The sequence below is a fragment of the Myxocyprinus asiaticus genome, chromosome 12 (genome assembly GCF_019703515.2).
Source record: "Myxocyprinus asiaticus isolate MX2 ecotype Aquarium Trade chromosome 12, UBuf_Myxa_2, whole genome shotgun sequence".
NCBI lineage: Eukaryota > Metazoa > Chordata > Actinopteri > Cypriniformes > Catostomidae > Myxocyprinus > Myxocyprinus asiaticus.
Genome location: NC_059355.1, coordinates 6,772,023 through 6,785,059, shown reverse-complemented (window position 1 = coordinate 6,785,059; position 13,037 = coordinate 6,772,023).

The following is a 13,037-nucleotide window of genomic DNA, read 5'->3' as shown; positions in this document are numbered from 1 at the left end:
TACTTTTTATACTCGTTTCTCCGCCCTTGCGGAGAGAGCTCTCGTGGCCGAAGCTACAGAGGTTAGTTCACTCTCCATCTCTGTAGCGGATGTTACTCGATCCTTCCAACGGGTGAATATCCATAAAGCTGCGGGTCCAGACGGCATTCCGGGCCGCGTCATCAGAGCGTGCACGAACCAACTGGCAGGTGTTTTTATGGACATTTTCAACCTTTCCCTCTCTTTGTCTGTGGTCCCCACATGCTTTAAAACATCCACTATTATGTGCCTGTACCAAAGCAATCCAAAATCACTTGCTTAAATGACTGGCGTCCTGTTGCTCTGATCCCCATCATCAGTAAATGCTTTGAGAGACTAATCAGAGATTAAATCTGCTCTGTGCTGCCCACCTCACTGGACTCACTGCAGTTTGCATATCGCAACAATTGCTCCAATGATGATGCCATTGCATCTACACTACACACTGCTCATCTACACTCTCCCACCTGGAAAAAAGGAACACATATGTGAGAATGCTGTTTGTAGACTACAGCTCAGCATTCAACACTATAGTGCTCTCCAAGCTTGATGAGAAACTCCAGGCTCTGGGCTTAAACAGTTCGCTGTGCAGCTGGATCCTGGACTTCCTGTCAAGCAGACGCCAGGTGGTTAGAATGGGCAGCAACATCTCCTCATCACTGACCCACAACACTGGAGCCCCACAGGGCTGTGTTCTCAGCCCACTCTTGTATTCCTTATACACACACGACTGTGTGGCAATACATAGCTCCAATGCCATCATTAAGTTTGCTGATGATACGACGGTGGTAGGTCTGATCACTGACAATGATGAAACAGCCTACAGAGAGGTGGTGCACACTGTGACACGCTGGTGTCAGGAGCACAACCTCTCCCTCAACGTCAGCAAGACAAAGGAGCTTGTGGTTGACTTCAGGAGAAAAGACAGAGAACACAGCCCCATCACCATCAATGGAGCACCAGTGGAGAGAGTCAGCAGCTTCAAGTACCTCGGTGTCCATATCACTGAGGAACTCACATGGTCCGTCCACACTGAGGCTGTTGTAAAGAAGGCTCACCAGCGCCTCTTCTTCCTGAGATGGCTGAGGAAGTTTGGAATGAACCACCACATCCTCACACGGTTCTACACCAGCACTGTAGAGAGCATCCTGACTGGCTGCATCACTGCCTGGTACAGCAACAGCAGTGCCCTCAATCGCAAAGCCCTGCAAAGGGTATTGCGAACTGAGGTGAGCTTCCCTCCCTCCAGGACATATATACCAGGCGGTGAGTGAAAAAATGCTCGGAGGATCATCAGAGACTCCAGCCACCCGAGCCATGGGCTGCTCTTACTGCTACCATCAGGCAGGTGGTATCGCATCATCAGGACCCGCACCAGCCGACTCCATGACAGTTTCTTCCCCCAAGCAATCAGACTTTTGAACTCTTGATCTCTCACGATCAAAATACATCAGCACTGCACTTTATTAATCTTACACTGGACTGTCATAAATTATATTGTCTCTTAACAACACACTGGCAACTATCAGCCGACAGCCTGAATGTCAATACAGCACAATACAACCTACTGTATATTTTATATATACTATTTTTATTGTATATATACTATTCTATTTTTATTGTGTATGTGTGTTCTATATTGAGTGTATTGTATGCTGTATATTGTATATTATTATTTGTATATTGTGTTGTGTGTAATTATGTGTACATTAGATATGTAAATTGTGTTGTGTAAATCTGATGTTTACTGTAAATTTGTATATGTCTCATCACTGTCGTGACTGCTACGTTGCTCAGAACTGCACCCAAGACTTTCACCCACTGTTGCAATTGTGTATATGGTTGAGTGACAATAAAGGGATTTGATAGGCATAGTGCTACATCTGAGACTAAATCTTACACCTAATCAAAGGTAGGTGTATAGTGAAAAGTCGTTGCAGTGACAATAAAAACATTGATACAATGGCGCGACTAATATACAGGCTATATGATCAGCGGGCTTTCAGGCGTGAAAGAATAATGAGACTGCACCAATCCTCTGGATAAATATGGAGATAGAGATCTCATTGAAAGATTTCGTTTTAGCAGGGCTGAATTGTTAGAATTAATTATTTATTGATTTAATTGTGTTTATTCAGGGATTTACAGTATATTTATTTAGATTAATTGGGTGTATGGGATGATTTATATGTTCATAAAAATACAGTAATTCTCGATTGTGTAGCTGGCCCTTCTCTGTAATAGCTGGATTTCTAAGGCAAGTTTCCATTTCTCGAGCTCAAGCTTCTACTTTTCCACGCTTAACTTCTACATCTCCACTCTCATAATTTCTTTCTCCAGTAACACAGATTGGAGATCCGGATCTCTTGTCTTTCATGCAGATACAGTTGCCCTGTTTTTCGGAGCTGTCCGCGGTGCTAAAGGCGGCTTGGAATTCTCTGCAACAGATGCAACTTCATTCAAATAAAACTTGCTTCATAAATTTGTGTAGGTTACTCCGTACACCCAGTGGAAAAAGGTTTATTACTTCTTATTAGCCTACTATTTTAAGAGGCAATGTTACCTTCATGACTGGTGTCTGAAATCATTTTTAATTTATTCGACAGTAAATTAAAGTTTGTAACCATAGCAACGTGACTGGCGTGGCAACTATCACTGCGGCAGAATGTGTCAGCGGACGCTGACGTCGTAGTTTTAGATGGTGCAGCAGGTGTAAATATTTATCACAAGGCTGGACATAGCTAAGCGTAGGGCTTGTGCCCAACTTTTTTACGTCTAGCTGGTGCAACTGGCCCCAGAGGTGCCCAAACTAGGGCCTGCGGGCCAAAGTTGGCCCGTGATGACCTTTGATTTGGCCCGCCTTGCCATAGATGACAAGAGGAAAAAAATAATAATATTTAAAACAAAATATGGCATTGATGCAGCTCTTCGTTTTTAATTAATCTTTTTGTTTTATTTTTGCATTACAAAAACTATAGCTTATTTGAAATGAAGAGAGTATAAGTGATTTAATTTTTTAAAATGTATATGCGTACTTCAATGACCTTTAAAGGAGCAATATGTAACATTGACATCAAGCGTTTAAAATGGGTACTGCAGTCCAAATTCAAAATAAAGGAGAGAGTTGTCTCCCCCTCCCCCTCCTCCCGAAGCTCACGCGGGTTGCCAGGTTGAGGACACGCAACAGGAACGAGCAAACTGACAATGGCAAGCGACGAGCCTTACACTGTAAGTTGATCATCTAATGTATACATGTTTGCAGTGTTTCTACTGTGTGCAAATTACAAACCAGCTCATGTCAAATTAGCTAGATGTATTGCTGGCTTCCATGGCTGCAGCGTGCTGTGTTTGCCCGCTAATTTGTTTCACATCTGGCAACCCGGGGTGTCGAAACACTATTGGGAAATGGGAAATGGGCAGTGGGGTGGGGGGAGAGAGAGAAATCACACAGGCCAAAACACAAACAGAAATTCCGGCCCGGAACGGACATTTCAAAGTAGAATATACTGGCTGTAACATTGTTTTCGGAGAAGCCAGTATTTCAATTTAGTTTCCTAAATCTCTGATAACATTATGATAATTTTATGCTTTAGTACAGTATCTATATTACATATTGCTCCTTTAAATACGTGCCTTCTGAAGGTTCGCTCCATTGGCCATCCCAGGTGCCACCCCAAAATCTTCACAATGATTAGCCAGCTCCAAAGTCAGGGGTGGGCAATCAATACCGCCAGACAGAACCTAGTGGGATTAAAACGGAGCAGGAACTGAAGCAGTGTCAAGAAATGACAGGTAATTAGTTGGACTCGTGGAGCAGTGCTATTACTATTACATTTGGCTGTCCCAAAAAATGGTAACTGAGTGAAATCCAGGACAATGTGTAGCCTAGGTCTATGATAAGAAATATCTTTAATATCTTTGTCACAAAACAAAATCTTACTTGATAGTATTACGTCATGCCATTCGTATCTTCATCTCTCCAAAACTGCACAGAACTACCATGTGTCCAAGATGAACAACAGATGCACTGTTCTTAAAGAGACAGTAACCATGTTTTAAAAGACGCTTACATTTTTAGCAGACATTTTATCCAAAGTGACTCACAAATGAGAAAGAGACACAACATCCATAAAAATTATATTGAAATCAATTATGTGCATTGTGCAAGTATAGGATACTTGATGATTTTTATTTGAGAGTTCTGTGTGTTTTGCAGTATTAATATTTAATTTTAAAATAATACAGTTTGATATATACAATGTTTACTTTTGGCCCACTGCCCTCAATAAAGTTAGATTTTTGGCCCTTCATAGAAAAACGTTTGGGCACCTCTGGAATAGACAATCGACATACATTTGTCAAATTATTTTCCCGGCATCATTTTTAATTGAACGTTTCTATAAAAGGCGCCTGTGACAATGTTTATGCTAAGGAAGCTTGCGCCTTATATAAGACCCATCCCATATTCCATGTTCATGTGAAAGTCTGTGTAAGGATGACAGACAAAGTTTGCTATTGAGATTTGATTTTCTTTATAATTTTTATCAATCATCTAACATGTCATGTGTTACAATACTCACATACAGTAAATAACTAACGCTATTTTAAAGGCTTTATTAAATATGACGCCATGCTGTGACGTAGAAAATGTATAAAAGTAGATAATAGTAACATTACACTTGCTTATAGATGTCTTTAGTTATGAACCCAAGAGCATCATAGACATATTGGCCAGCACCTATATTGTAGGCTTTCTTTTATCATAAGATATCAACTACAGAGCAATAAAATGTAATTACAGTATACGCTTAGCACCAAAATTCATATGCTTTCAAGTAAAAAAATAATAATGTTCTTGACAATCTGGGAGCGTAGTGGGATAGAGAAAATAATAGACTTGCAAAATTAAGCATTACATCATCATTTTTGTATTTCTATATATACTTACATTTCCTATTCACTTTTTATTTTTATTATATTTTATTTTTTGTGTTTTTTATCTCTGTCTTGTATTGTGCACTGGAAGCTTCTGTCATCAAGAAAAATCCCTTGTATGTGTAAGTGTACTTGGCAATAAAGCTCATTCTGATTGTCATCATTTTCTAGATATATGAAAGAACATAATATAAAATAGTCAAAGTATATTGCCTATCCAATATCGTATATCTAAAGCCCATAACTGTAAAATACAATTGATAATATTATCAAAAGAAGATGGAGGTGGGTTTGAGTAAATGATGGACTAACGAAATTAAACATTACATCATGCATTCATCAGAGACTTGAACCTCAGTACATAGTGATACACAGGTACAGTGTATGCCAGTACCTATTTGCATGGTTATTATATTTCAAATAATCTAAAAGATCAGAGAACATTGTGCCATGGAGTGACTTATACTAACGAAATGAGTAAAAACACCATATTCTGATGCGTTATATTTGAAATATGATCCTTGGAACATCCACAGGTACAGTATATGCTGATTGCCTGCAGAACCCATAATTATATTATTTCAAATATTCTCAAAAAAACAGATCGTAGTGGCATAGAGGGACTCATACACTAATGAAATAAGCAATTTCATCATATTCTGATGTGTCATTGTTTCAATATGATTCTCTGAAAAGAGCAATGCACAGGTAGCATGTATGCTGATTGCGCCAATCTGCAGAGCCCATAACACATATTTTTCAAATATTCTCAAAAAAACAAGACCATAGTGGGCTAGATGAATACATTCTCTTACGAAATCATGCATTGTCATATTCTGATGTAACAGTATTAAAAAATGAACACCAGAACACAGCCATCCACATGTAGTGTATACACAGATTCCACCTATCTGCATAGTCCATAACTATATAATTTCAAATATTCAAAAATAAATAAATAAATTAAAAACAGATCCTAGTGGCATAGAGGGACTCATACACTAATGAAATTAGCAGTTTCATCATATTCTGATGTTATGTTTGAAATATACAGGTGCATCTCAATAAATTAGAATGTCGTGGAAAAGTTCATTTATTTCAGTAATTCAACTCAAATTGTGAAACTCGTGTATTAAATAAATTCAATGCACACAGACTGAAGTAGTTTAAGTCTTTGGTTCTTTTAATTGTGATGATTTTGGCTCACATTTAACAAAAACCCACCAATTCACTATCTCAAAAAATTAGAATACATCATAAGACCAATAAAAAAAACATTTTTAGTGAATTGTTGGCCTTCTGGAAAGTATGTTAATTTACTGTATATGTACTCAATACTTGGTAGGGGCTCATTTTGCTTTAATTACTGCCTCAATTTGGCGTGGCATGGAGGTGATCAGTTTGTGGCACTGCTGAGGTGGTATGGAAGCCCAGGTTTCTTTGACAGTGGCCTTCAGCTCATCTGCATTTTTTAGTCTCTTGTTTCTCATTTTCCTCTTGACAATACCCCATAGATTCTCTATGGGGTTCTGGTCTGGTGAGTTTGCTGGCCAGTCAAGCACACCAAGACCATGATCATTTAACCAACTTTTGGTGCTTTTGGCAGTGTGGGCAGGTGCCAAATCCTGCTGGAAAATGAAATCAGCATCTTTAAAAAGCTGGTCAGCAGAAGGAAGCATGAAGTGCTCCAAAATTTCTTGGTAAACGGGTGCAGTGACTTTGGTTTTCAAAAAACACAATGGACCAACACCAGCAGATGACATTGCACCCCAAATCATCACAGACTGTGGAAACTTAACACTGGACTTCAAGCAACTTGGGCTATGAGCTTCTCCACCCTTCCTCCAGACTCTAGGACCTTGGTTTCCAAATGAAATACAAAACTTGCTCTCATCTGAAAAGAGGACTTTGGACCACTGGGCAACAGTCCAGTTCTTCTTCTCCTTAGCCCAGGTAAGACGCCTCTGACGTTGTCTTTGGTTCAGGAGTGGCTTAACAAGAGGAATACGACAACTGTAGCCAAATTCCTTGACATGTCTGTGTGTGGTGGCTCTTGATGCCTTGACCCCAGCCTCAGTCCATTCCTTGTGAAGTTCACCCAAATTCTTGAATCGATTTTACTTGACAATCCATAAGGCTGCGGTTCTCTCGGTTGGTTGTGCATCTTTTTCTTCCACACTTTTTCCTTCCACTCAACTTTCTGTTAACATGCTTGGATACAGCACTCTGTGAACAGCCAGCTTCTTTGGCAATGAATGTTTGTGGCTTACCCTCCTTGTGAAGGGTGTCAATGATTGTCTTCTGGACAACTGTCAGATCAGCAGTCTTCCCCATGATTGTGTAGCCTAGTGAACCAAACTGAGAGACCATTTTGAAGGCTCAGGAAACCTTTGCAGGTGTTTTGAGCTGATTAGCTGATTGGCATGTCACCATATTCTAATTTTTTGAGATAGTGAATTGGTGGGTTTTTGTTAAATGTGAGCCAAAATCATCACAATTAAAAGAACCAAAGACTTAAACTACTTCAGTCTGTGTGCATTGAATTTATTTAATACACGAGTTTCACAATTTGAGTTGAATTACTGAAATAAATGAACTTTTCCACGACATTCTAATTTATTGAGATGCACCTGTAATTCTCGGAACACCGCCATCCACAGGTTCAGTATATGCCGATTGCCTGCAGAGCCCATAATTATATTAATTCAAATATTCTCAATAAAACGCGATCGTAGTGGCCAGTGTTGGGTGTAAAGCATTACAAAGTAATGTGTTACTGTAATCTGATTACATTTTGCAGTAATGCAGTAATGTAATACATTACTTAACAAAATTAAGTAATCTGATTACAGTTACAGACATGAATAAAATTAATGTGTGGGTTCCAGCTCTAATTAACTTCTGATCATTCTTTAATTTGATCTTTTTAAGTTATTGATTACTCTAAATCCTCTTCTATTCATTGTCCTTTCGATCTTTGGAGTCTTACGCCGGCCGTTATTAAATTACGTAAATCTCCCGAAAAGGATAGCCAGTTCCGTTCTTATTCAGTGATTGTAGGGTTAACTAATATCGTCTGGTTTGGCTTGTCTCATAACCAGACGATATTGCCGCTTAGTCACATACATACAACTTGCTAAGACGGGTGGTGAGCAGTGACTGAGAGTCTTTATATGGTTTTCTCCTACCTGGTTGTCTTGGGTTGTTTCTCCTATATTAAAGCTCCAGTATGGTCTACCCTGGTCTAATGAAATTCAAATCCTACCCGGCTGTCCTAGGTGGTTACCCTACCTGGTTGTCCTGGGTGGTTTCTATCTACCGGTCACAATGATTCCAGAGAAATTCAGAATAAATCAAATAATGACAATTTATTTGTCAGGTAGGATATAAAATATAGTTACAGAAATTCAAATCAAAGCCAATTTCACACAAGATCAGAATAAACAAGCATTATATGAATCAAGAGACATACCTGACAAAACTACATGCAATGGCAAAGCATGGGAGATCTGGCTTACAGATTCTCCGAGCTTCCTGCCAACTTTCCTTAAATACCCAGACAGAATAAACATTGTGTACCAAATGGTATTATCCTTTGAACAATGAGAATTTGGGGGTGAATGGGTTCTTGACTTCCTGGGGTTTAACCTTGTTAACATATAGGAGATCATTTAAATTGTAGGTCAAGGAGGGGGATAGACCTCCAGAATTATGCAGTATTTGGCAAAGACCTTATAACTTTGTCACCATTAGTTTTATCAACATGGGAAAGAGACCATTATACCAGTCTCACAGAGACCTCTTAAATGATATCAAACACGTACAGTTGCATTCTTTGTTTTCATGGAATTTGTTTGTTACATTTTCACATATACCTCTTGTGTGTGTGTGTGTGTGTGTGTGTGTGTGTGTGTGTGTGTGTGGACCTTGTGGGGGAGACAAGGGGGAGAGAGATCAGCTGGAGTTTGTGGGGGTAAGCTGGGTTTTTCACACAATGATTCCTTTGTTTTCTCAGGTGCAGATCCTACTTGTGAGAGAGTTTGAGCGTTGTTTTTCCCGGAAGTCTTTCGTTGTTCTATGTGGGCATGTGCTGGGTTACAGTTCTCTTGGCACCTAGCCTTATAAGGAGGAAGCATTTGCAGAACGGCGTCTTGAAAAAGACGTCGCTAAGCAAATGGCTTTATGTACTGTACACTAAACACAAACACAATGCAATAGCATTACAAATGCCCAAGTGATAAAGGATACTAAATTCTTCCGAGCACAAGCAGGAAGGTAGAAATAATCCACTCTCTGTAAACTCTCATGTAAACACACACATGCCAAATAGCTTTCAGCAGTGTTTGATATAATGGCAAGTGATTTTCTAGAACCAAATTAGCAATTTATCATGATTACTCAAGGATAAGGTGTTGGAGTGATGACTGCTGGAAATGGGGCCTGTCTAGATTTGATCAAGAATGACTTTTTTCAAATAGTGATGGTGCTGTTTTTTTTTTACACAAGTAATGTCCTGACTATATATTGTGATCTGTTGAATGCCACTTTGGTGAATAAAGGTACCAATTTCTTTCCATAAGGGAAAAATCTGTGCATTATTGTATATGGCCACCAGATATATATATATATATATATATATATATATATATATATATATATATATATATATATATATCACATGAATGATAACATTTAAATTAAGTAGGGTTATAATAAATAATCATATATGAATGTTGTTAATCTTTTGTGAACATCACTAGATATTACTCAGATACTAAACAAAGATGGTTCTTTAAAGTTCTTTGCTGGTATTAATAGTTATATTTAGAACCACATCTTCCTAAACACTTTTATACTGAAATGGTTATTATTATAGTTTATTTTTTTATTATTTATTTTTTTACTCTGTCAAAATATTCTTTCAAAGCCACCTTGCAACTGCTTTTCTTAAACACTTTACTCCTGGTAGCTCAACCATCCGCAGACGGTCAGCGCACTCTCAAGGTTCACTTAATACATCTTCTTAATGACTTTAGATTCTAACTTTTACAAATCAAAACTTAATGGAACTTTTTACCAAACATATTGTCCTAATTATTTGTTCTATAAAGTTCTGTACCAGAACAATTGTAACCAGTCAAAGAGCTGAACAAGTGTAACTTTTTATTTCCTCCATATTGGTGACTGCACTGAGAGAGCGGGTTTTCAGTTGCCCTTAGATGTCTAAACTGAGGACCGTTCTAATAAAAAGTCTCTCATTGGCATAACCATGTAAGTTATATGATTTAAAGATACAGGATCATTCATATTACTTAGACTAAAATTCTGGCATCATGTCCTGAAAAAGGCAGTAATGTTTTTCATTTTTATTGTTATCTCGCGTATCAATCCCACCAGCAGTATGCAGCATATTCCTGAATTAAATGGTATAGAAGTACATAGGTAACTACTTCTATCCTCTTCACCACTAAGCAAGTAAGTGATGGAGATATTACATTTTTTATCCAAAATTTGTTTATCCAAAAGTTAGCCTGGGATTTCATATCACTTTTCTCACATTGTAAGAGACAGACTGTGACTCTGAACAGAGTTGTGTGTTTCTACCCAGACAGATGCTGTCACACAACTTCTAGAGAGAGAAACTACCACTCACCAAAATCATGAATCATGAACATCATGCATCATGAGCAACATGAACAGTCATAACTCTCTCAATTTTAAGTGTGATCCCCCACAACCGTTAGAGGGCGCTTCTATCTGTAAATATTTTATCATAAGACAATAGGTAGCATAGAAGAAAACGGTATTGAGGTAAGGTCAAATGTCAAACAATATAGAAATAATTGTTCTTGAATGTTTTGATTACTACGTTTACAGTAAATACAGCTGATTTATTCAGTGTAAAGTATCTTTATTGTTTTAAAACTTACTATTGTCATTCTGAGAAAGCTTGAGGAATTTAACCGATATCAAGCAGAAAAAATGTTTTAGCACTGGATTACCAAGTTTTTTGTAGGCAAGTAGACTATTATATATTTTGGGAGATAGTCATATTTGTATAAATGCCCAGCACAGTCTCATGACAACTCATAATTATTTGTATGATAGATCCAGTGTCTGGACCTCTCTCCCACCAGAAGACATATCTTCTTAAAATATCAGATGACTTCTGAACACTTGGAATAACTTGGCATGAGAGGTTTGGAATACATCTTTGTTTTCTTTCTTTTTTTTTTTTTTTATAAATGATTGTGACTAAATTATTGTCTGCCTGTTACATGTTCCATATTACTTTTTCCTCCAAATATAGGTACAGCTGATAAAATTCGTAGAATTAAACACATAGTCAATATCTAATAACTTTCTTTCGGGGGGAAGATATGTTTTAGCCAAAGATATTATGAGAAACTAGCTTTATGATCATAAAATATAGATGTCCTTAGCATTAGTAATATGGAATTTGGTTTCTCGTTGAAAGCAGTGGGCTTACCAGTGTTGTGCCAAAATCCCTACTCCCCACACTTCCCACTATGGTTAGGTTTAGGTGAGGTGTGGGCTTTAAGGAAACCGACCAATTAAGTAGCAGATTCAATGAGGGTAGTCAGAATCTGGCAGAGGAATCAGATTTTGGTAAAACAATTGCACATGCAATATGTCCTGTCGGCACATTCCGCACCTGTGTATCGATGTGTTCAGAGAATCGTATTGAAACAATGACACATCAGAATATGATGAAAATGCTAATTTCGGTAGTGTATGAGTCCCTCTATGCCACTACGATCTGTTTTTTTTTTTTTTTTTTAGAATATTTGAAATAATATAATTATGGGCTCTGCAGGCAATCAGCATATACTGTACCTGTGGATGCCGGTATTCCGAGGATCATATTTCAAATATAACACATCAGAATATGGTGTTTTTACTCATTTCGTTAGTATAAGTCACTCCATGGCACAATTTTCTCTGATCTTTTAGATTATTTGAAATATAATAGCCATGCAAATAGGTACTGGCATACACTGTATCACTATGTACTGAGGTTCAAGTCTCTGATGAATGCATGATGTAATGTTTAATTTCATTAGTCCATCATTTACTCAAACCCACCTCCATCTTCTTTTGATAATATTATTAATTGCATTTTACAGTTATGGGCTTTAGATATACGATATTGGATAGGCAATATACTTTACCTATTTTATATTATGTTCTTTCATATATCTAGAAAATTATTGCCAAGTACACTTACACATACAAGGGATTTTTCTTGATGACAGAAGCTTCCAGTGCACAATACAAGACAGAGATAAAAAACACAAAAAAGAAAATATAATAAAAATAAAAAGTGAATAGGAAATGCAAGTATATGTAGAAATACAAAAATGATGATGTAATGCTTAATTTTGTAAGTCTATTATTTTCTCTATCCCACTACGCTCCCAGATTGTCAAGAACATTATAATTTTTTTTACTTTAGAGCATATGAATTTTGGTGCTAAGCGTATACTGTAATTACATTTTATTGCTCTGTAGCTGATATCTTATGATAAAAGAAAGCCTACAAAATAGGTGCTGGCCAATATGTCTATGATGATCTTGGGTTCATAACTAAAGACATCTATAAGCAAGTGTAATGTTACTATTATCTACTTTTATACATTTTCTACGTCACAGCATGGCGTCATATTTAATAAAGCCTTTAAAAATAGCGTTAGTTATTTACTGTATGTGAGTATTGTAACACATGACATGTTAGATGATTGATAATAAAAATTATAAAGAAAATCAAATCTCAATAGCAAACTTTGTCTGTCATCCTTACACAGATTTTCACATGAACATGGAATATGGGATGGGTCTTATATAAGGCGCAAGCTTCCTTAGCTTAAACATTGTCACAGGCGCCTTTTATAGAAACGTTCAATTAAAAATGATGCCATGAATATAATTTTACAAATGTACAGCCTCAGATTTTCAGTGCAACTGTACCTTTAAAAAATACAGCCAATAAAAATAAGTGGGATATATGCCACCCACCATTTTTTAAGGTGGAACGGTTATTTCGGCAAATAGGGAGTCGGAGA